The sequence below is a fragment of the Oculina patagonica genome, unplaced genomic scaffold (assembly GCF_052425735.1).
Source record: "Oculina patagonica isolate OP01 unplaced genomic scaffold, crgOcupat unplaced2, whole genome shotgun sequence".
Taxonomy (NCBI): Eukaryota; Metazoa; Cnidaria; class Anthozoa; order Scleractinia; family Oculinidae; genus Oculina; species Oculina patagonica.
Window position 1 is genome coordinate 1,515,256 of NW_027558036.1, and position 25,185 is coordinate 1,540,440.

At 37.4% G+C, this 25,185-nt stretch overlaps 1 long non-coding RNA gene across 1 annotated transcript; it reads right to left on the reverse strand.

Moving 5' to 3' along the window:
• Positions 1-7,331: 7,331 nt before the first annotated feature.
• LOC144640176 (uncharacterized) lies at positions 7,332-12,251 on the reverse strand. Its single transcript, XR_013568301.1, has 3 exons — positions 12,053-12,251; positions 11,710-11,755; positions 7,332-8,821 (listed from the first exon to the last, which is right to left on the reverse strand). It is a non-coding gene; the product is annotated as an uncharacterized LOC144640176 (long non-coding RNA).
• Positions 12,252-25,185: the final 12,934 nt, after the last annotated feature.

Consider the following 25,185-nt stretch of genomic DNA (forward strand, 5'->3'; position numbering starts at 1 on the left):
GCCTATAAACGCCAGAAATAAAACAGAAAAACGGTGCCAGCATAACTACATATGACAAGCAACCAATTATAAACAAAGATGAGAGTGCAACCTCCCAGAAAAATAACGCTAGGATAACTACATATCACCAGCAAATAATTGACAAGGTAGCATAACTACATATGCTTAGCTGCCAAGTTAACTAGTCATAACTACATATGACTAGCAAAATAAAATTATGTAAACTGGCCAAACTAAGGGCTAGCCAAACCACGTATGATCAGCATAAATATATATCTGACAGCTGGGATTAGTGTATTACACTAGTCAAAAATAACCCAACATAACAAAACGACTAAAAGAACTAAGAAAACAAATGGCTTACACAACAGAAAACAAGCGTATTGTTGCATCACGAAGCAAGAATCAATCGTCCCCAAGCAGACCAACAGCCGTCAAAATGGCGCCACGATAACTCCGGTAAAGTAAATACTGCCCCGTTGAATTAAGGTGAACGCCATCCCACCGGTAAAAGTCCTTATGGGGACTGTTGAACTTTAGACGTTGAAAAACGAACGTGTCATCCAGCGAAGGAAAAGCAAGAGTGAATGAATGAATGACTGCTTTGTAACCAGGCCACAAGTCAAAACATACAAGCTGGGGGCTCAATACATTGAAAAACCATACCCCCTAGTCCAGGCCCTGCACGTGTCCTAATCTGTTACATAACAATATCTGTTGCATAATAAGCTTACACACGTGCCTACAGTGTTGCACTATTAAAATAATTTAAATTCACTGGGAAGAAAGACATAAAATTCCTATTCGCATGGCAAATAATTTATTTTTTTTGTTGTTGTGGTCGTTACTCCAAGTGTAAGAGCTATAACAACGTGATGTTAAGAAGAAAGAAATCATTAAGGACAGACAATACCTCACTGAGACGCTACGTTTATTTACGCTGTTCTTGTCCATCCGTCCTTTGCCAGTCGGTCGGTCTGTCTGTCTCTCCGTCCGATTATCTGTTAAATTCTGGTTTCATTTGTTACAGGGACCTTAGCGACAATAAAATAGAAGCGCTGCCTGGAGCAATATTGCAAAATTTATCAAGTCTGTGGACTTTGGAAGTACATGAATCTGGCAAATATTTAAATTTAAAGATTTCAGGAAAAATTTCTTTAAGAAACAACATCAGAAATAAAAAAAAAAAAATAAATAAAAAAGGCAAATCAAACTAAATTACATAACTCCTTAGTTTACATGCCACTTCCCTTTAAAATTTTGAATAATCTATTTATTTTCTTCTCAGTTTCATATTTAATAATCATTTTGTTCTAAAAACTTTGAATTTATGTCCGGTTTCTTCTGCAGTCCAACAGAAACAATTTTACAATAATAGTAAAGTAGTTTAGTAAATCCAAAGAAGGGCACTGCTTTGATTTTATTCCAAATACAAAATTTTGCAAAGTAAGACGAGCTACTTGATTTCATAAGAGATACCAGCAAGATTCAAAATCATTCCAGAATTGTCTAACGTGGGGACACTGGTAAAAAAAAATGATACAAAGTTTCTGGTTCAGCCTCACAGAAAGTTAATAAATAATCAGTTTTGAAACCAGTTTTGTTTTATTTCACATTCGTGAGATGTCTTGGTATGCACGTGGATAAAATACTGTCGTGGGCGAAAAATTGGTTATCTGCAGCTCGTGATGACAATATGTTTTAAACTGACATGAGACGTCCGTTTTAACTGAAATATAGATGATTTCAAATCCATTTTTCTCTCGCGGGGTCAGCTTGAGTGCTAAAGTTTTAGCAGGTTTTTTAAGCTGTACTTAACCCTATTCAGACCGGACTTTTTTTGGATCTCCGTAACATCCAGAATATTAAAGCAATCAGAATGAAACTTAGAGGATATATAGTATGTCCAAATATCTATCTTTTGGGATATGTCACGTGGGATGATGACGACGCATCACGTGACAATTACATCATAATGTCAAAACAGCCGCCATCTTGGAACCGCCATTTTGGATTTCGAAATTTTTCCAAAACGTCAGAAAACAGCCCAAAATTACTGCAAAGTACTTAAAATCAATAAAAACGTGCTTAAAAAGCGTAAAAAGGTGAAAATAATTGCATAAAAGTTATTTTTCATTAATAGAAAATAGAAACACTAAAATTACAAATTTGGGAAAACATGCCTGTCAAAATGCCGTTGCCATGGTGACGTCAAGTTCCGGACACAACAACCTATCCTACCAAATTATTCACAGATAAAGTTTAAATAAACTCGCAAAGTTTGGCAGCGTTTGGTTGAATCTTAAAAAAGTTATAAGCGCTCAAAGTCAGCGCGGGCACTGTGCCAGCTCGGTTCAGGAGGATTTCTTCGTGGCGACTGGCTCTACTTAAATCAGTGGGCAGCCGACTGCTGTCCCTCTCTAGCTGGGGCGCATAATAATCAACAAGAGACATACACTATCATGCTCGTACCTAGAGGCTGGACGAGAAACGTAGCGGCAAATGGATAACTTTACGCACCGATAATACTCAAGCTGTCAGTGTCATCAGTAAAGGAACTTCGCGCAACACGCAAACCATGCGTTTGGCTTCGCGAAATATTTTGGCTATCAGCGTTGTACAATTTTTGTCAAACCGCACGCCAAATGAGCACGCGTGACAACACAGTAGCAGACGCCTTATTGCCCCTTTACGAAACCATAACATGACAAGACATGACATGACATGACATGACATGACATGACATGACATGACATGACATGACATAACATGACATGACATGACATAACATAACATAACATAACATAACATAACATAACATAACATATCATAACATAACATAACATAACATATATAACACAACATAACATAGCATAACACAGCAGAACATAACATAACATAACATAACATAGCATAACATAACATAACATATAGTATAACACAGCATAACATAACATAACATAACATAACATAACATAACATAACATAGCATAGCATAGCATAGCATAGCATAGCATAGCATAACATAACATAACATAGCATAGCATAGCATAGCATAGCATAACATAACATAACATAACATATCATAACATAACATAACATAGCATAGCATAGCATAACATAACATAACATAACATAACATCACATCACATCACATCACATCACATCACATCACATCACATCACATAACATATCATAACATAACATAACATAACACAACATAACATAGCATAACACAGCATAACATAACATAACATAGCATAACATAACATAATATAGCATAACACAGCATAACATAACATAACATAACATAGCATAGCATAGCATAACATAACATAACATAACATAACATAACATAACATAGCATAGCATAGCATAACATAACATAGCATAACATAACATGACATAACATAACATAACATGACATGACGTAACATAACATAACATAACATGACATAACATAACATAACATATCATAACATAACATAACATAACATAACATAACATGACATGACATGACATGACGTAACATGACATAACATAGCATGACATAACATAACATAACATAACATAACATGACATGACGTAACATGACATAACATAGCATGACATAACATAACATAACATAACATAACATAACATAACATAACATAACATAACATAACATAACATAACATAACATAATAAACATAACATAACATAACATAACATGACATGACATGACATGACATGACATAATATAACATAACATAACAACTTAACATAACATAACATAACATAACATAACATAACATAACATAACATAACATAACATAACATAACATAACATAACATAACATAACATAATATAACATAACATAACATAACATGACGTAACATGAAATAAAATAACATGATATGACATGGCATGGCATGGCATGACATAACATGACATGACATGACATAATATAAAATCACATCACATCACATCAGCTTTATTTTCTCTCGATTTTTTTGCCTCTTTACCTCGGCAGCTACAGTACATGCTCAGAAACAAGTCTCGACGCTGAACTACAGCGTTACAGAAGACAAGCGTTTGAACCGTCGACAGTAGCGACATATCGGTCGCAGTTGCGCGCATACCTCCGTTTCTGCCTCTATTTGTGCTACCAACCAGTGCACTGCAAGGGCCATCGCCTCTTGCGCTATGCGGTCTTCCTCGCAAGAACCGTGACTTTTTCAACTTTAAGCATTCCGTGCTACCTCAAAATAGTACGATACTGCATCTGCAGCATGGGTTTCTAAACCCGGCTTTAAGCGCCATCATTCAAGTAAAAAAAAAACTTTACTTATACGTGGCATAATGCGCATAAACAGCAAAGCAGTTTTTCAAAAGCTACCTATCGCACCAGCCATCCTCACCAGAATTTTCGAACAACTTGACCTTACTATATCGCTAAACGCAACCTTCTGGGCTGCGTGTTTGGTGGCCTTTTTCTCCTTTTTTTTCATAAATCAAACCTTCTCGTACAGAACGCAGCAACATTCGATCCACAAAACATCTACGACGACGTGACATACACCTCTTTAATTGGGGCATCGTGCTTTTTGTTTGCTGGTCCATAACTATTCAATATCGTAACCGTACATTTCTCATACCCAGTTCCCAAAGTTGAGCATTCTAACCTCTGCCCAATGTCCGTTCTTGTGCACGAATTCAAGCTGCCAAAGTGAGTGCTTCAACCCACTAAATACGATTTGGGCCCGGCGTTTACTTATAAAAAGAATGCCGTCCTAACACCACTAACATACTCGGTTTTCACTATTAAGCTTAAGCGTTCACTCAACTGATGCGTTTTTTACATTACTAAATGCTCTAGGCACTCCTTTTGACGGGGAGTAGCGAGGTATGCCCAAAGTTGCGGCGTCTCTGGGCATTACATTTAACTCCCAGGCGATTGGCGCTCAAACGGGTATAAACGCTATTTAGACTGTTAACGTTCTCTTCAATATAAATAAGCTGCTTTAAGCATATATGATGAGAGAGGCTATCACTCACTCATGATGCCAACAACTCCTTGGGGGAAATTTGGGGAATTTACGCGTTGGTCATTGCATTAAAGACCCGGAGACCCCAAATGAGTTGTTGTGTATTTTGGGTGTGAAAGACATGTTTATCGTAATTAAATACAATAAGCGGAAATGCTAGCCAAGCCCAACAGATACATGTAGCTAGGTGACCGCAATTAACTGGCATATTTTGTTAGCTAATGAGCGAACAACAACAGAAGAGCGTAGTTAGCAAGTGTATTAATTGCTTTTGGAATTCACGCATTGGTCATTGGAATAAAGACCTTGAGACCCCCAATGAGTTGCTGTGTATTCAATAAACGCAAATTTTCATTTCATTTTTTTTTTTACAGGCACATTTGCCATTATAAAAAAGTACGATACAATAAAACGTATTGAATTGAAATGTACCAATCTTGTTTGAAGCACTATTATTAAAAATTATTAACTGAGGGGTTTTTTCGTCGTTCACGGAAACGCTACATTTACTGGTTATTATTGTTCTTGTCATCCCGTACCGTTTGTCTGTCTGTCCGTCTGAATTTTATTAAATTACAGAATGATACTACAAAATAACAACGACATATATAATTAACTTGATAGCAAACAGGGGCAATATCAACTAAAGTTAACGGTATAATGCATAAAAGTTCGCGGGTAGACCGACAACATATTAAACAGCTACCTGTCAGCTAATATCCCTAAGAGAATAAAAGTCACGAAAATTGGCCTGTTCACAACCCCATCACTCACTGGAAAAACTGAACCATTTACAGACTTACAAAATGTTATTAAAATCTTTGTAAATTTTATAAAATCTTTGTACTTTACTTGTAAATTTCAATGTCTGTAAACGTGCACACTTACAGACATTTTGTAAATCTCATAGAAAGTATGTAAATTTTGTCTAATTTTGTAGACATAATATCTGTAAAAACTTGGTATTTTTCTTGTAAATTTGTTAACTATTTTACAGAGATTTTATTACATGTCTGTAAAATCTCTGTAAAAGTTTTACAGAGATTTTCTGAATTATGTAAAATGTTTATAAAATGTATATATTTATACTGTAAATTCCAAAGTCTGTAAATGTGCACACTTACAGAGATTTTGTTACATCTGTAAAATCTCTGTGAATTTAACGGATTCTCTGCATAATATCTGTAAAATGTCTATATAATGTCTATAAAATGTTGGTATTTTCTTTGTAAATTATGCAAATAATTTTCAAATTTAAGAAGAATGTAATAAAATCTCTGTTAAATCTCTGTACTTATTTTACATAGATTTCAAGCAGAACAATAAAATCTATGTAAAATATCTGTACTCCATAGATCAATTCAAAGGGCTGCAAAATGTCTTTTTTTAAAGAGATTTTGCAGTTTTATAAAATCTCTCTACAAATTAGTAAAATTAATGAACATATATTTAAATGGCTGTAGCACACTGTAAATGTGATTTACCCTTACATGAAATGACAACATGCGTTGCATTTCATTCGGAAGTCGACCGTGATAAAAAAAGGTAGTCTGAAAACTGCAAGCCATAAAACCTTTATTTCAAAACAACCTGCTCTGCATGTATCATTACAATATATTATTTAAAAAAAATAAAGTATGATTTCACAAAACATGTATTTCACCCCTCTCGTTTTCCAACATAGTTAATTATAGTCTTATTAGAGACATTACATAAACACACAAATTAATATCCCCTCTAATAATTAACAATTTAAATAATCTATCATGTTATTTAATTGTAAATCAGTCTCAACCTACATTCTAATATAGATGTACTGTCAATACATGTAGTTTAATCTGCTTAATAATACATAAACATAATCATCAAAATCCACTTGTTGCAAACATGCTTTTATAACAATTTGAAATATCTATTACATGTAGCATGTTTTAAACCTATAAGCTTTCTTCAACGGATAAAATATGTGAATGTGAGTATGATGCTACATGTACCGGTACATTCATACTTCCATGTGAGCATCGATGTATTTATATACATGTATACCTTAACGTAAGCTGCTTGATAGATTTAGTCTAAACACTTTTAGCAGTACAGTAAATGGTTTGAACCCAGGACTATCAGTAGTTCGTATAGTGTGATCGTCCGGGCGAGAGTAGTTCTGAGAAGAACTGTTGTTGGTGACTGACATTTCAACAACCTGAGCGGAAGTCATCTTCAAAGTCAAGTGAAAAGTTGTTGTCAGTCGATGATGTTATAAGTCAGTTTCGTTAATGTTGATTGGTCAGTTTAGCCGTGATGTTTTGGCTGTAAGACTCGTATTAAATTTGTCAACAGTAATTGGACAGTTTTGATCCATCTATTGTCAGTCAAACTAAGTTGTTCTGTTCCGTCTATTGTTAGTCAAATTAAGTAGTTCTGTTGGTCGATGGTGTTCAGAAATGTGATTGTTGACATCACCATTTCTTGTCGCCCGTTTGTGTTCAGTCAGTCTCGTGTTGAGGTTTCTACCGGTCTCTCCGATGTAGGAGGCCTGGCAGTTAGAGCATTTGATCTTATAAATCGCTCCCTGTCTGTCGTTAGGGGTTGGTCTCTGTCTCTAATGTTGGTCAGTAAACGTCGTAGCGTAGTTATAGGTTTGTGAGCTACACGGATATTGTAGGGTTGTAAGATCTGCGCAATAGTTTCAGAAGTGCCCTTGATGTAGGGAATAGTCGCTTACTAACCACCAAATCGACTGAGACTCTGCTGAATGCCTAACCTACAGTACTAACTATTTTCAATGACTGACTCTGGAAAGCTGGTACACAAACTTAGAACAGACGCCTATTAACAGATGTCAACAACTACCGGCACCTTACAAACGACTTATTCACAACGTAAACACTACCGACAAATGAAACGCTGACAGAACTACTTCATTTGACTAACAAAAAACGGAACAGAACAACTTAATTTGACTGACAATAGACGGATCGAAACTGACCAATTACTGTTGACAAACTTAACACGAGTCTTACAGCCAATAACATCACGGCTTAACTGACCAATCAACATCAACGAACCAGACTTATAACATCATCGACTGACAACAACTTTTCACTTGACTCTGAAGATGACTTCTACTCAGGTTGTCGAAACGTCAGTAACCAACAACAGTTCTTCTCAGAACTGCTCTCACCCGGACGATCACACTATACAAACTACTTTTAGCAGTATCATACAATGCATTTTGTTTTAAGCTTGAACTAATCTAATTCTTTCAACTTCCCTCATGTAGGGCTGCAAATAATTTGTTCTAATTTGGAAAGGACATATGTCCAAGTAAGACACCATCTTGGTCAGACAATGATTTGCAATGAATTGTCCGGACATCATGTCCGACCACACTTGGCGTTTCATCAGACATGAACAAATTTTGATCGGCCAATGTCCAATGACCAACTGTTAAGCCTGGTTTTCACAAGTGCAAGGATAACAGCTCTTACACTGTATTTCTCCGTGAAAATGGCTTCGACTCAAGCAAAAGCACAAGCGTATTTCATTTTGACAGCAAGCACAAACACAAGGATCAAAATTTGTCCTTTTTGCGTGATCATGCTTGTGCTTGCGCTTGCGTTGCTAGTGTAAACCAGGCTTTATTAATAAGGACATATGAGCCCTGCTCATTTTCATGAACAGGACTCATATGTCCTTAAAAGGTTCTTTTCTCTTGGGTGGAGACTAACATTGATTGAAAGGCCATCAACTCCCCTTGCAGTTCATAAGATAATTCAGCAATTGAATGTGGGATCTGAAATTGAATAAGGGAGAGCATTTTGTTACAAATTGACTAGCAAAAACATTTTACAATAACAACAAAATGTGAGTCAATCAGTCAGGCATACGGTTGAATCTCGATAACTCGAACCCTCAGTAACTCGAACTCCCGCTAACTCGAACCTTTTTCGATTCCCCTTCAGGTCATTTTCTTACTAATTTTACCCTTGATAACTCGAACTCCCGATATCTTGAACCTTTTTCGATTTCCCTTGAAGGTTCGAGTTATCGGGATTCGACTGTAGTTTGCATTGTAATTTCATTGCATGTTATAGTTCAGTAATTTGTTACCATACCGGTAGTTGCTATACAACCTTTACTGTAACTCAACCAATACCTTCATTTTGGAGTGTAAGGCACAATAAAGATATACTCTTATTGTCAGTCTACAGGGACCGCTCAGAGGAAGGGGCTAGGGGGGCTTTAGCCCCCCCACTTTTTTACAGTAACAAGGGAAAGAAAATAATGAATGAAAAAACAAACGACAAATTACTTAAAATATTTCGATTCTGGAAGCCATATTATTGATTTAGTTTGTAAAGGACGAAAGTAACAGCAGTTACTATAGCCAAAATAAACTCGCCTTCAACGTAGATACATAAAAAAAGGAAATGCGGACAGTTGTCTTTAAGGTTTTCGGTTATTATTTGAAAATGGTTACGGGTAGTCGAGGTTAGGCTACTACAGGATTATGCCCTTTACCAAAAACTTGGTTTTTAAGGGGACTTAAAAGCTAAGGCCTGTTTCATCATTGGTCATTTCAATCCCACCAAATGGGTTAAGTTTATAAGACGATACGGTTTGTTTTCAAGCCCACTCTAATGGTACATGTAATTGATTTTGTAACATAAAGTGAAATTGCCTTTTCTGTTTTCATTTCTTCTGGTAACATCTCATTTCAAATGCATTTTCCGGTATTTAAGTGAATTTGAAATCCAAAATTTCACGGGGGAGCATGTCCTGTACTCCCACGGACCCCCCCAAAGTTTACTCAGTTCAGGGTTCGACTTTCAGCCCCCCCCCCCCCCCCCCACTCAAATTCTTCCTGCGCGGTCCCTGAGTCAGTCAGTCAGTCAGTCATATACAGTGTACAATAATTGTACATGTATCTAAATCTGTTACAGGGTTTGATGGACCATCACCAAACTGATTATGACTGAAATCTTTTAGGAACACTGTACTTTGCACGGTACGATTTTGTCACATGTGACAAGCTTACGGCACACCTATGACACTCATAAGCTAGTTGTACGCTGTAGGTTGGATTTTCACAACACAATAATTATTTGTGTCATAAACCTGTTGTTAGCATTTCACAACCATGTCACATGCAATAAAATCATACTATGTAAATTGGCCTTTACAGCTGGTTTCCAATGGCAAATACGGTATGACAAGAATAAGCATAAGTAATGGCACACATGTACAGTGCAGCTTAGTCAATAATGGTGACAGAAGAATCATAGCATAAAAATAAACACAAGCAAAATAAGAAGAAGCAAATATCCAAAGTCACAACAAAATCAACGAGATTCTAGCATTTATAAGCGTACAGAAAAAACCTGCGAGTAAGAACCTTAAACATTTAAGAACCAGTTAGGCTAAAATTTGACCCCTTTATGTAAGAACCTGTAACTGGAAAAATAATAGGTTCTTAATCGCAGGCTTTTACTGTACTCAAATTAGGGGAAAACATGCTCCTTCTTGTGTTAATGTTTATGCTGATATTATTATGATTTATTGGGAGAAGGGGTGGCCTAATGGTCCATGTAAATGCACTGGACTGCTAGTGCACTCACATGTACCATGCAGTCCTTGTTTCAGCACTAACAAGGATAAGTCTGTTGGGTTCTTTGGTAAGTTGCTTCACTCTCATACTGGTACATTAGGTAGGGCCAGTGAATAATGCTGGGGATAGCCATCTAGGATCTGGATGTCTGGGCTACAGATGTGTACTTGGCTTGTTAATATTTTTCTCTATTATGGTGAGTCATAGTGTGGACAATACAAGACAATACAGTGCATAAGTTTGTCTGCCACAAAGTGGCAGACCCAGACCTTCATACAGGGCTCAAAATAATTTTCGGACAGTTGCCGATCATGTTGTCCAGCCAGACAGATTCTAGCTCGGTCATGTGTCATTTCTGAACAGTCAAAATATTGAAAATAGCACTTTTTAAACTACCACTCATTTCTGCTGTTCGTTAGATAGTTTGTTTGCTATTTCTTCACTGTTTTAGCTGCAGCTTTTATGAATAGATCGCTTTCTATTGCCCTTCTGGTCATCAGTTATCATTCTCAAAGCCATGTATGTGACCGGTGAAAATGACCGGCAAACTGAAACTTTGTCCGGACAAATTGTCATCTTTGCCGGACATTGTCCATTGAACGGCTGTTATTTTGAGCCCTGTTTATATAAGAAAGGGCCCCCCATAATCCAGACCCTGAAAAAAGGTGGGGATGACATCCAGGCAAGTAAACATGGCCCCTTTTGATCAATGAAGTTTTCTTCATTTAAATAAAACTCCTCCAAGTTATGGATCTTTTGCTAATTGACTACCATGGTATTTGGGCCGAAAAAAGTTCAAAGGAAGGTCTCAAGGCATTAGAATTGATCATTAATACAGTGGTTTTTATTTGGGGATCACCATCCTCAGAGACCCAGGGGCAGTAAGTGGGGGCAGGGGAATATCTATATGGGCGGAACAAAATCACAAAGAACAGTCAAGAACGAAAATAAGATGACTTTTCTCTCTGGTTACATACATGTAGAGTTTCAGAGAGATTGAAATAAATGTACCAATGCTCACAATGTACTTTACATGTTGAAATTAGTACAGTAAAGTAAAGTCTTGTACTTACATGGTCATAGATGCTATATGTTGCAATCAACCCTAAACATCTGTATCTGGAAATAATACAATAAGACAGACATGTTGAGGAGTTCGGTGTTTTAATTTCCACAATAAATGATAAACAGATATTGGCAAAAAAAATAATAACAAAATGCCAAACATACACTGTACACATGTCTGACATGTTTATGAATCGTCGAATTCGTACGACAAGTGTACGAGCAGAAAGAAACAAACAATAAAATAAATAAAATAAACCGGGTAAAGCTTACCTAGAAAATATTAAGCTTAATAAAGCCTCATGGAAACCCTCTGATGGAAACTCGTATAACTATTGTGCAAAACCTTACCTTGGAAAGACCCTTGCCCACAACAGGCGCAACGATCGGAGATCCAGTTAAAGAAGACTCCATGGAGCTACACGAGAAGATAAGCTGTCTTTAGGCGAACGAAATTATCATTCTAGCGAGTAAAAAGCTTCTTAAACATGGATTTGTACACACACTTCGACCCTGCTTCGACCGCTTCGACCCGTTACGAATCAACCGCCAAAAGTCAGAGCCAGGGAGGACGCCGGGATTTATTCACCTTGCGCATGATCGGTTCGGTCTTCGGAACCAGTTCTTCTCGGCCGAAGCAGACAGAAAGATAATACATGACAATAGGACGCGATGTTCTTTCCGCATACAATAAATAAATAAATAGATATTATGATATATATATATATTATAATGATATTCTTCTGGCCGGCCAAAGTTACAATAAAATATATGGAACAGAACCACGATATAACAATCCGCGATATTACAAAATCCTCGTTTTAACGAACACAATCCGAAGATCCAAACGTAAAATGTACCCCGATATTCGTTACATCGAGGTTTTCGATATAGCGAACTCTCGATATATTGGTACCTCTAAAAGCGATGTGTCACTAAAGCTTATCGAACATATAATTAATTGAAAAATAAATAAGCAGACAAATAAATAAATGAATAAATAACACAGATTTCGACTTGTGTACTTTCACAGAGTACAGAGTCCTGACGTGCAGTTTTTCAGATATTATACAGAGCCCTGCTTATTATACCTACTCGTACCTTTTTGGTAATCTTCGGTAGCATATCAGGCGAGTTTGGCAGAGCCATGGTTCGTATTTTGGCGAGACATACTCGACCAAAATGCCCATGTCGGGACCAAACGAGCGGTACGATTAGGTATTTACCGTAACCAAATTCAGCCAAAATCCGGTTATATTTCTCGCTCTGTTGAAGCTATGCTTTCAAGGTAAGTACGCAAATTGTGTTGACTTGCATTGGTCTTCTACACTTTTGCCAAGTTCGAAGTTTGAGTCGGTGTCGCATTTCTGTCGGATAATGCGACAAGACTAGTCGAACGTGCGGCAGAAATTCGACAGCCGATTCAGACGTTGAACTTCTTCCGAATCTAATTCGTTTAATTGAATTCGACACGGCAGATATGCGACGTATGAACCGGGCCTAACATGCATTTTGCAGAGCCCTGCTTATGCGCTTTTACATACATTTTACATAGCCCTGCTTATGCGCTTTTACATACATTTTACATAGCCCTGCTTATGCGCTTTTACATACATTTTACATAGCCCTGCTTATGCGCTTTTACATGCATTTTACATAGCCCTGCTTATGCGCTTTTACATACATTTTACATAGCCCTGCTTATGCGCTTTTACATACATTTTACATAGCCCTGCTTATGCGCTTTTACATACATTTTACAGAGCCCTGCTTATGCGCTTTTACAGACATTATATAAAATTTGAAGCTATTATGCAAACACTCAAATCCTCTGTAAAACGTAGATTTACAGACTTAATAAAGGGATTTTGTCAAGTCTGTAAATTATGGTCAATGCTTCATACTCTGAGCACTAAGAATTGACAGACATTTTATAAATATTTTGTCTTATTACAAAATACAAAAAGTATGCAAAATGTATGTAAAACCATAATTTACAAACATTCTATTATGACGGTGAAAGAAGACCTTAAAATTTCTTTTTATAGAAAGTCTGTAGAATTAAAATTTACAGAAATTTAGCCAAGTCTGTAAAGGGTTCAGTTTTTCCAGTGACTTTTGCGGGCCTGTACAGTACCTAAATTATGAAATGCTTGCCTAATTAATTAAAGATAGCTGATCTTCGACCTATCCTTAAAAAGAACGATTCTAGGATTTCGATATTTGCTATTTTACGTAATTCTTTATAATAGTTTGTCAAATAGAGTTGACTATCGTGATATTTATTAGAGTAAATAATTACTCTGTATTATATATTTACTTAGCATTAATTTTACTCGACTTTAATAAAAGCCAATTAGTGTCAATTTATGGAATTCGGAGTTTAAATAATTCGAGTTTGATACTTTGTAGTTTAGTGTTTTTCCTGTTTTCATTTCTCGTGGTCGTTAGTCCAAGTGTAAGGGTTATAGTAACATGATGTTAAGAAGAAAGAAATCATTAAGGACAGACAATACCTCACTGAGACGATACGTTCACTTACGCTGTTCTTGTCCATCCGTCCTTTGTCTCTCTGTCGGTCTGTCGGTCTCTCCGTCTGATTATCTGTTAAATTCTCGTTTCATTTGTTACAGGGACATTAGCGACAATAAATTAGAAGCGCTGCCTGAAAGAATATTCCAAAATTCATCAAGTCTGTGGACTTGGGAAGTACATGAATCTGGCAAATATTTAAATTTAAAGATTTCAGGAAAAATTTCTTCAACAAACAACATCAGAAATAAAAAAAAAAACACGAAAAAAGGCAAATCAAACTAAATTACATAAATCCGTACTTTATATGCCACTTCCCTTTAAAAGTTTGAATAATCTATTTATTTTCCCTCAGTTTCATATTTAATAATCATTTTGTTCTAAAAGCTTTGAATTTATGTCCGGTTTCTTCTGCAGTCCCACAGAAACAATTTTACAATAATAATAAAGTAGTTTAGTAAATCCAAAGAAGGGCACTGCTTTGATGTTATTCCAAATACAAAATTTTGAAAAGTAAGACGAGCTACTTGATTTCATAAGAGGTGCCAGCAAGATTCAAAATAATTTCAAAACTGTCTGACGTGGGGACACTGGTAAAAAAGGATACAAAGTTTCTGGTTCAGCCTCACAGAAAGTAAAAAAAAATCACTTTTGAAACCAGTTTTGTTTTACTTCGCATTCGTGAAATGTCTTGGTATTCACGTGGATAAAATACTGTCGTGGGCAAAAAATTTGTTATCTACAGCTCGTGATGATAATATGTTTTGAACTGACATGAAACGTCCGTTTTAACCGAAATATAGATAATTTCAAATCCATTTTTCTCTCGCGGGGTTAGCTTGAGTGCTAAAGTTTTAGCAGGTTTTTTTAAATTACGTAGGAGAAACGGGCAGATGTTTTAAAACCCGAAGAAAGGAACATCAACGAAATCTTAAAAATTATACGAGAGGCTCGAACGTTGCTAACCATGCTTGGCAAAATAATCACTCAATTGACTTTGATGGCGCTACCGTGATAGACAAAGGCAATTACCGCATTCGAAGAACTCTAGAATCTTGGCACACTGCCAAAACTGTCGGCGCAGACAATAACTCCAAACCGTTACCAAGACAATATTCTATCTTATTGTAACTCTTAATTTGTCTGTTTTTGTCCTTTTTTTAGCTTTTTACACTTCTATTGTATTTTAGTTCTTAATTATTTTCACACCCTCCCTTGTATATATTTCCAACCACGCGCTTTATATCTTTTTTACATTCGTCAAAGGCTATAGTAAAATAGCCGAAAGCTCATATTTTTTAACTTTTTAAACCAGAGAACGCTATTTTACACTTTTAATAGGTTTTTTTTAGCTGTACTTAAGCTGTTGCCATGCTAAGAGATCTCTTTGGTAACTTTATTTTGGCCAGTATTGCTCGAATGTTGGGTGGAAACCATCTTAACATGAGAGAAGGATAATTGCCTATCGTTCTTGGTACCTGTTATTTAAACTTTGATTTCACAGAGAGTCTAATAACACCTGAGATTGCTACTAATGGTGAAAGTTTAGCGATACTCTATAGATGGTCGTAACTTTTAGGGGATCGTTACTTTCGGAACTTTACAGTAATGTTTAAAAAATGAGCAGCAGTGTTTTATCAAGTTTAAAACACGAGGCGCAGCCGAGTGTTTTAGACTTGATATAACACGAACTGCGAATTTATTGAACGGCTTAAAAATCTTCTGATGTAGATCAACTCATTGTTGCACTAATATTTAGATTTGGGGTTATTTTGGCCTAGAAAATTGGACGTAAATGTTAGCCGTGTCTTAATCAGATATAAAGACACTCATTAAACATTAATTTCTTTTGTATTTTCTTTATGAATTATTAATTTAAGTATGACGTAAAGCATTGATGGTCTGACTTAAAAACCCAAAGACCTAGGAATAAAACTACACCTATAAACAAAATAACAGCGGGTTAAGTTGCAGCCTATCTAACTGAAAAAGGTTCCAAAGTCAAGGCACGAAATCAATAAAAATTAGTAACAGTGAATTAAGTTTTAATTTGTAATTACCAAAAAACAGAAAGCTTGAAAAAGTACTTGTTTTTTATAAAACATCTTTTTTTCGCTTTTATAAACCAACTTTACTAAAACCTACATATTTCAGGTTTACAAGCACGAAAAATATAAGACGGATTCGATAAATAGATGCAAACCGAACACTAATAGTCACAATAATCTTATCGACTTACCGAACGTTTTGCAACCAAAAAATAAAGAAATGCACAGCGACGCCTCAAACAGCGACAATATTAAACAATTATTCCATGAGCGCGCGTTGGATATGAGACGGTAGATAGCCAATGAGGCGACTAGCGCCGAGTTGGTTATAACTATCTCATATCCAACATTATTAAATTCTCAACCTCGGATATTGCATTTCTAGCTTTCTGATTGGTTCACTGAATCCCGGTTATCAGCTCATATACTTATGTTTGACCTTATATGGGAAATAAGTGCGGCAAGTGCCGCTCAGCGTAAAATTTTTCTGCGGGAAGCGACAGTTCCATCAGAAACAGCAAAATTTGGCGAGCTTTATGAACAAGAAATAATCAGTGGTGCCTACCAAAAACCACAGAAATGTCATAGTAAAATTAACTACCCAAAACAAAAGGATTAATGCGAAACGTTTAATTAATAATAATTGTAAACGCACAAAAAGAGCGAGTGAATAAAGTAGCGACATACCGGTCGCAGTTTCGCGCATAACTATGTTTCTGCCTCTATTTGTGCTACCAACCAGTGCAGTGCAGAGTCATCATTTCTTGCGCTATGTGGTCTTCCTCGCAAAAACCGTGATTTTGACAACTTTAAGCATTCTGTGCTACCTCAAAATAGTACGATACCGCATCTGCAGCATGGGTTTCCAAACCCGGCTTTAAGCGCCATCATCCAAGTACAAAAAAAAACTTTACTTATACGTGGCATAATGCGCATAAACAGCAAAGCAGTTTTTCAAAAGCTACCTATCGCACCAGCTATCCTCACTAGAATTTTCGAACAACTTGACCTTACTATATCGCTTAACGCAACCTTCTGGGCTGCGTGTTTGGTGGCCTTTTTCTCCTTTTTTTTGTAAATCAAACCTTCTTTTACAGACCGCAGCAGCATTTGATCCACAAAAACATCTAGGACGACGTGGCATACAACTCTTTAATTGGGGAATCGTGCTTTTTGTTTACTGGTCCATAACTATTCAATATCTTAACCGTACAATTCTCAGACCCAGTTTCCAAAGTTGAGCATTCTAACCTCTGCCCAATGTCCGTACTTGTGCACGCATTGAAGCTGCCAAAGTGCTTCAAGCTACTAAATACGATTTGGGCCCTGGGTTTACATATAGAAAGAATGGCGCCCTAACATCACTAACATACTCGGTGTTCACTAATAAGATTAAGCTTTCACTCAACTCATGCGTTTTTGACATTACTAAATACTCTGGGCACTCCTTTTGTCGGGAAGTAGCGAGGTATGCCCAAAGATGCGGCCTCTCTGGGCATTACATTTAACTCCCAGGCGATTGGCGCTCGAACGGGTATGAACGCTATTTAGACTGTTAACGTTCTTTTCAATATAAATTAGCTGCTGTAAGCATATATGATGAGGGAGGCTATCACTCACTTATGATTCCAACAACTCCTTGGGGGAAATTTGGGGAATTCACGCGTTGTTCATTGCATTAAAGACCCGGATACACCAAATGAGTTGTTGTGTATTTAGGGTATATATGAAAGACATGTTTATCGTGATTAAATACAATAGGCGAAAATGCTAGTCAAGCCCAACAGTACAGATACATGTAGCGAGGTGACCGCAATTAACTGGCATATTGTGTTAGCTAATGAGCGAGCAACAAGAGCGTAGTTAGCAAGTGTATTTGCTTTTGGAATTCACGCATTGGTCATTGGAATAAAGACCCTGAGACCCCCAATGAGTTGCTATGTATTTAATAAACGCAAATCTTCATTTCATTTTTTTTACAGGCACATTTGCCACAATAAAACAAGTACGATACAATAAAACGTACTGACTTGAAATGTACCAATCTTGTTTGAAGCACCATTAGAAAAAAAAAAAAAGATTAACTGAGGGGTTTTTTCGTCGTTCATTGAAACGCTACATGTACTAGTTATTATTGTTCTTGTCAACCCGTACCGTTTGTCTGTCTGTCCGTCTATATTTTATTAAATTACAGAATGGTACTACAAAATAACAACGACATAATTAACTTCATAGCAAACAAGGACAATATCAACTAAAGTTAACGGTATAATGCATAAAAGTTCGCAGGTAGACCGACAACATATTAAACAGCTACCTGTCAGGTAATATCCCTAAGAGAATAAAAGTCACGATAATTGGCCTGTTCTCAACCCCATCACTTTTGTGGGTACCTAAATTATAAAATGCTTGCCTAATTAATTATAGATAGCTGATCTTCGACCTATTTTCAATAGGGACGATTCTAGGATTTCGATTTTTGCTATTTTACGTAATTCTTTATAATAGTTTCTCCAATTGAGTTGACTATCGAGATATTTATTAGAATAAATAATTACTCTGTATTATATATTTACTTAGCATTAAATTTACTCGACTTTAATAAACGCCAATTAGTGTCAATTTATGGAATTCGGAGTTTAAATAAAGTTTCAGTTTAATTCATGTCAGTTCTGTCCGTCTGTCTATCTATCGCTCTTCCCTATCCCTACTCGATTCGCACTGTATCTTTTTCGGATGGAATCTAGTCCACAGCATTGGACAACCCTCCCGTTGCAAGGTGACTCTAACTCTTTTAAAAGAGAAAAGAAACTTATAAATTATACAGCGTTAAAAACATGCAAACACAATGCGTATTTTGCTTAACATTTTGGTGGTTCTAATAAATATGAAGCTTATTGTTTTTAATCATCACCTTAACATTTTTCATAAACTTTGTTACAGGTATCTTAGCCACAATAAAATAGAAGCACTGCCTGAAGGAATATTCCAAAGCTCACCAACGCTAGAGAGTTTGTAAGTACATGCAGCTTTTCAGTGTTTAAATTTAAAGATTTCAGGAAAAATGTCTTCTGAACTACATCGAAGAGCAAATCATAAATTTTCGCAGCATTCTTTTTTATTGATCAATCTTGCGGAAAATCGTCAGGTTTTAGCCCACTCGGCCTACGGCCTCGTCGGCTAAGTATCAAGCGATATTCCGCGCGATTTCGCAGGATAATTCTTAAGTGTTACTGACAGTAAGAGTCAAAGAAATGGCGGTCACAGGCCCAAATTGGATTTCGCCCATACTTTGTATATTGATAGGCCCAAGTCCCATACATATGCCAAGGATATTTATTTACCGAAACATTGACTTGTTTGAGAGAAAAAAAATTAAAACAATTTGCAATATTTTCTTCAAAAAAATTTCGCAAATTGACACAATTCGTGACATTGTCGAGTCAGCCAGGCGACAGTTTGAAATGATTTTCACACACGTCCAGTTCGATTGATGCTTCTATAATTGAATGACCGTAAAAGCGGCCCATTAGCTCTGCTCACAAATTTAATATAATTTTTTTAATAAGTGTACCTAAATCCTCTCTGAAAAGTGTTTGTTGGGACTTCAAACAAACACGCCAAAACTGCATGTGGTACGCAATGAATCTCAAAAGAAAAACCTTCTGAGGCATGTTTAAGGATGGCTTTAACTTTTTACCGTTTAATTTTTTTGGGATCTTTTATAGCAGTACAGAAGAGCATTCCCGAAGTTAGCGAAATTACACTATCCGCCATTATCCAATATGCAAATTAGGTCAACACTCCAAAGATTGCCGCCTTCGCATCCGCAAAGAATTTGGTGATACAAATCCCCCTTCGCATTTACTGAGCGACGTAAAACAAGCAGAATGAAGCAAATATATGTCTGAGCGAAATGTAGAATTAAACTGGTAAAAAATTCGTCGAGCATTTGTAAACATTTTAAAATTTGCTTTTACTCACCTCATGACCACATTCAACAATCCTTCGTGATGTTTAGCTGCGTTTGTTCGTTGCGCGGTAATTTTTGCCATATCCTTAACACAAGTAATACTGCAAGAAATCCACCTCATCCGACAATGTTTCCTATCAGAGCACTGTTCGCTGTTGCCTGGCAGAACAACATCTCGCTGTAAATATCCTGACAATATTGGCAGTTTTCACGGTCCAGTTGCTAAATGTCACGCAATACGATAGCCGTGACTAGGTTAGGAGAATTTAACGCTGAAATAGGCCGGACATTTTATTAACATATTAAATAAAAGCGTACACAAAGTGTGAAGTTTGTTCTTTCTTATAAACTGCTAAAGTTTGGCCCACAACGCCCTTTACGTATAATTTATATATACTTGCCCTTTACAAACAAAGGGTCATTAAATCTCATGGTTTAACGCCAGAGTAAAGACATCACGCTATTTTACAAATCAATCACAGTTCCCAATCGTCTTTTATTGTTGTCGATTTTTTTTACCAAAAAAGACGACAATTTACTGGTCAATTATCTTCTAGGGAAAGTAGGTGAAAAGTTGCGCGCATGAAAGCTTTAAGATGATTTTCTGTTTGGGGGGATCGTTCAAAATCTCGCCCTAAATGTCTCAATTGCTTCCACGATTTTGTCCCTTTTTTGACGACTTCTCAAGTTTTTTGCCTTAGCTTGGCTCCTAACGCTCCGGCTTATGGCTTGGATTACACTCGCCTAGTTACAGTTCTAGAACAATTAGCTTGCGAGAATCTTCTCCGTTATTTGAATATTCCATTTCTAACATACTTTACCTCTTCTTTAGATAACTAATTCCAATCCCGAAATAATTAAGTAACTCAAAATGTGCAGCTTTGATTGCTCTAAACTAGATCAGGGATACAGTGTTTAAAAAAATATTAAAAACATGTTTGTTTGAGTTAACCATTTAGCGGATATAAAGACAATCACCTCAAAAACCCGCCACTATAAAAGCAACATAGATAAAAATCCTGAAACTCTTTTGAGCTGGTGGCTGATAATTGTTTCAAGCACTTGCCAGGCCATAAACTTGGATGGATAAATCCTAGGCGACTCAGTCCTTACTGTGCTATCGTTGGTGAAAAAGTGATGGTCTTCTCCTAGTCACAAAAGAATGCCTAAGCAAAATGTAACTTGTTAAAATTAAAAGAGCTCTCGCGAGTTTTCGGAAAGTTGATTCTGGAATATTCAGATACAAAGTAATAAATAGGCAAAGTCGTTTTAAAGCTAAAAGTCGTCTTAAAGCAAAAATTGAGGGTGGTTTATATTGTTGCTATGGTAACCTGTTTTATCACGAAAATGACTGTGACTTGTTCAGTTGCCAGTCATTTCTTTGATTCCATTACGGTAGCTCCAATTCATCCATCACAAGTGTTAGAAATTGCTGGACACCATTACCAGCCACGGTAGAAATCCGCACTATGCAGCCCAGCTGTCTTCAAACGAATCAACAACGTTGTGTTATTTAATCTTGACTGTAGTCACTTTCTTGCACACGAACACTCCATGACAACCTTGGTTATTCGTTCTATCAGTGGCTTTTTCTTCTTTTGTGTAATGTCATCCACGTTTAACCCGAGATCCTCGCAAATCTCCCTCAGCATTGCTACAGTTAAGGTTGATAATTTGTTCGCATGCATCAGATTACAAATGTTGCGAGAAAGGGAAACGATAGGGTGCTGCAAAGCAACCTCGTTTTCGACGACTGCGTGAAGCTGTGAGTGCAAAGATTCAGCAATAGCTGCATTCTCTTGTTCTTCGTCTAGGTCGTCACTGTCAGATTCCTTATCCCGGGTCGGTGAAGCTTTGCGAATTTTTGCCGCTAGGCGAGAAAAGAAGCCAGCTATTTGTTGCGGCAAAAGAACATCTTTCCCAAGAAAGAGTCGAGCTCCCGATTCACTCCTAACTTTTCGCATGTCCAGCGAAACCTCTTTTGGATCAGCCTTTTTACCACTTTCCTCTCCAATGAGAAATTGTTCCGTCAAATATTTGTTTTGTTCGGCTGAGAACTTAGTTTTCTTCTTAGCTTTTTTAAGTGCCCATCCCATGTGTGGCGGGAAATTGAAGTCCCCGACTGCACCTTCTGAAGCTACAGCATGGAATCCTACTGTTGGAACTTGCGCTCTTTCTCCAGCTATTTTCGCCGCATACCCTCTTTTGGCCTTTTCAAACAATGTCTCTTTTTGCAATGCGTATTTATGCCTTCCCGCATCTAAATGCGCCTGCAAAGCTGAAGACCGCTGGTATGTCTTGATACAACCCTCTTCTGGGCATGTGAATAACTCGTTCTCCTCTGCCAACTCTTCTTCATCTTGGATGGCTTCTGTGTTTTGGGGAGAGGAACTAAGATCTGGAAGACGCATGATCTTGTCGGGTTTGTACGACCCTAAAACATGACTCCTCGGTCCTTACTGGGGATTCCAAAACGTCTAACTTACTAGAACCCACATTACTCTGTATGTTCTCCCAAGGAACAAGTTTTCCAGGCCCAATCTTGAAAGCCTTCCAGACCCGTATACCACTTGACTCAAACTGGAAATTGTCGAGAGTGTTTATACTATCCCACTTGATCGTTACCTTGTTGGGAGACGATTCCGACATTTTCACATACTTGACGATTACACCAGGGATCCCACCATTTGATTCAATTGCTTCTTTCATCTGCACAGCGCTGTTCACATCATGGCCTTCATTTAAATAAATGTTGATGTGACCTTTAATCGTAGCTGCCTGGCGGTCCGCTTCTCCTTTTCCGCCTTGAGGATCGGAACAGTCAAACCTTTCTACTTGCACACACGATTCTTGGAAAGTTGATGAGCCTCCAACGATAGTCGCACCACAATGATAACATCCAGCGTTGTCTTGCTTACAATAAACTTTTTCTAGTTCTGGACACTGCTCTTTAAGTGTAACCAAAACATCTTGCAGGATAGCTGTTACTGCCACATTGTCTTGAGGACAGTTTTGGAAGACGTGCACCAAGGTTTGCTTCCCCAGGGGACCACTTTCATTTGACCGCATGAGAGCAACAGTGATGTGCCAGGGTATGCCTCGTTTTGCGAACCAGTCGCATTGGGATTCCCGGAATTTGCGGGGTAAGTACTTCATTCCCCAGTCCATGACCAGTCATGCTGTCGAGCGGTTGAGGATATCAAGCACGTCAAATTTTGCTTGATCTTGGTTAACTGATCTCAGCTGATGAGCTTTCCAAGCCATAATATCTTCCTTTCCTTGCTGGAACATACACATAGTGTCCTCTCTTTCTTCCTCAGATACAACTTCGGTACAGGCAATTTCTATGTCAGCCAAAACCTCGTTTAACTTATAGCATTCACAGCAGATCTCAGCATGATCATGGTTGCATTTCCTCTGGAATTGGCCATTACCAGGATCACTCAAAGCAAACGACTGACAGTGGTCAGGTACGTTTGATTCCATGGCCACGTGCACCTTGTAACGAGAAAAAATGTGGAATTTAAAAAAAAACTTAGCGTACATTAAAAAAACGATGATGACAAAAATAATGATGATGATGATGATGATAACATGGTTAAAGCCTTAATTGGTAGGATGCAGACCGGCTTCAGTGTAATCGAGGAGTTGATCTAGAAACTACGGCATCGAACAAGTCCAAATAGTGGTTGGGTGGAGGGCTGGAACCCAGGGCGAAGTTTGCGCGGACATTCACCCGTGCACTCGAACAGTGGCTTAAAAAGAAAACCTTCACCTACTCGTGCTCAATTGTTATGATATAAAGAATATTGCACATTGGCAAAGAGTATGATTTTATATTCGAGTGACAAAAGCAATATCTCACGAGTGAGATGATGTTTTTGCCATGAGAGCATAAAATTAATATCTTTTGCCACCAAGAAATGTTCTTTTTATTATATAGACAATAACTACAGAACTTCTTTATTGGTCTACTTGCTAAAAACTCCAGAAAATTGTGCAAGTCTTGACAAGTTTTGTTCTTTCTGTTCGTACTTCCCTACGTCTTAGTGGACGATATAAAGTCGGCTTCTGGACTCAATTAACTTCTCTATCACTCGCCATCTTTCAAACGGCCTTTGGTAAAGTTTGGCAGCCGTGTAATGGCGCGAAATGATGTCATGGATATCATCACTAGAGAGGATATGGAAAATATGCCACAACGGTCCGGGATGTAATTTCGTATAAATTTTTTCAGTGGTTTTGTTTTCAGTAAAACACTCTCGTCTATACAATAATGATAGTCATTTATATTTGCTTACCTTGTAATCAGCTCTCAAATATTGTTTAGCATCCCGAAGTGATTGTTTCGTTTCTTTAGCCCATGCTTGTGACTTCACTTGTTCTGCAATTCTATCTACTGTTTCACAGAGGTAATCAAAGGCGTTGCTACCCTGAGCCGAAAAGTTATCTAGATCCCGAAGAGATTTGCGTACCGATGCAGAACATGCGTCTAGCACTCGGAGTTGAGTGCGCTTGCTCATTGGAGTAAACCCGGTCTCGGTGCACAGCTGAATATACTGCTGCGTGATACGCTCTGGTATCAACATTCGAACAACGTTAGGTGTCTTAATTACCTCCCCGGTTGATAATTTCAACATTTTTTCCCCAAATGGCAAGTCTTGAACAACGTGGGGACTTGTAATGAAGCTGAGGAAATGATCCACCTGGGCATAGTCAACTTTCATACGTCTAGCGGTGTCAACCGGGACAACTGTTCCCCTTCCATGCAAAAGCTTATGTTGCCTTGCAATGTTAAACCTGTAGGCGGTTAGACCAGGAATCAATTGCTGAAGTTCCTTCAGTGGCAACTTGTCCGCCATATTGACAAAACTTGTCTTCTTGTGCTCCAATGGGTTGCGTTAAAGTAACTTTCAGCTAAAGCTTGCAAC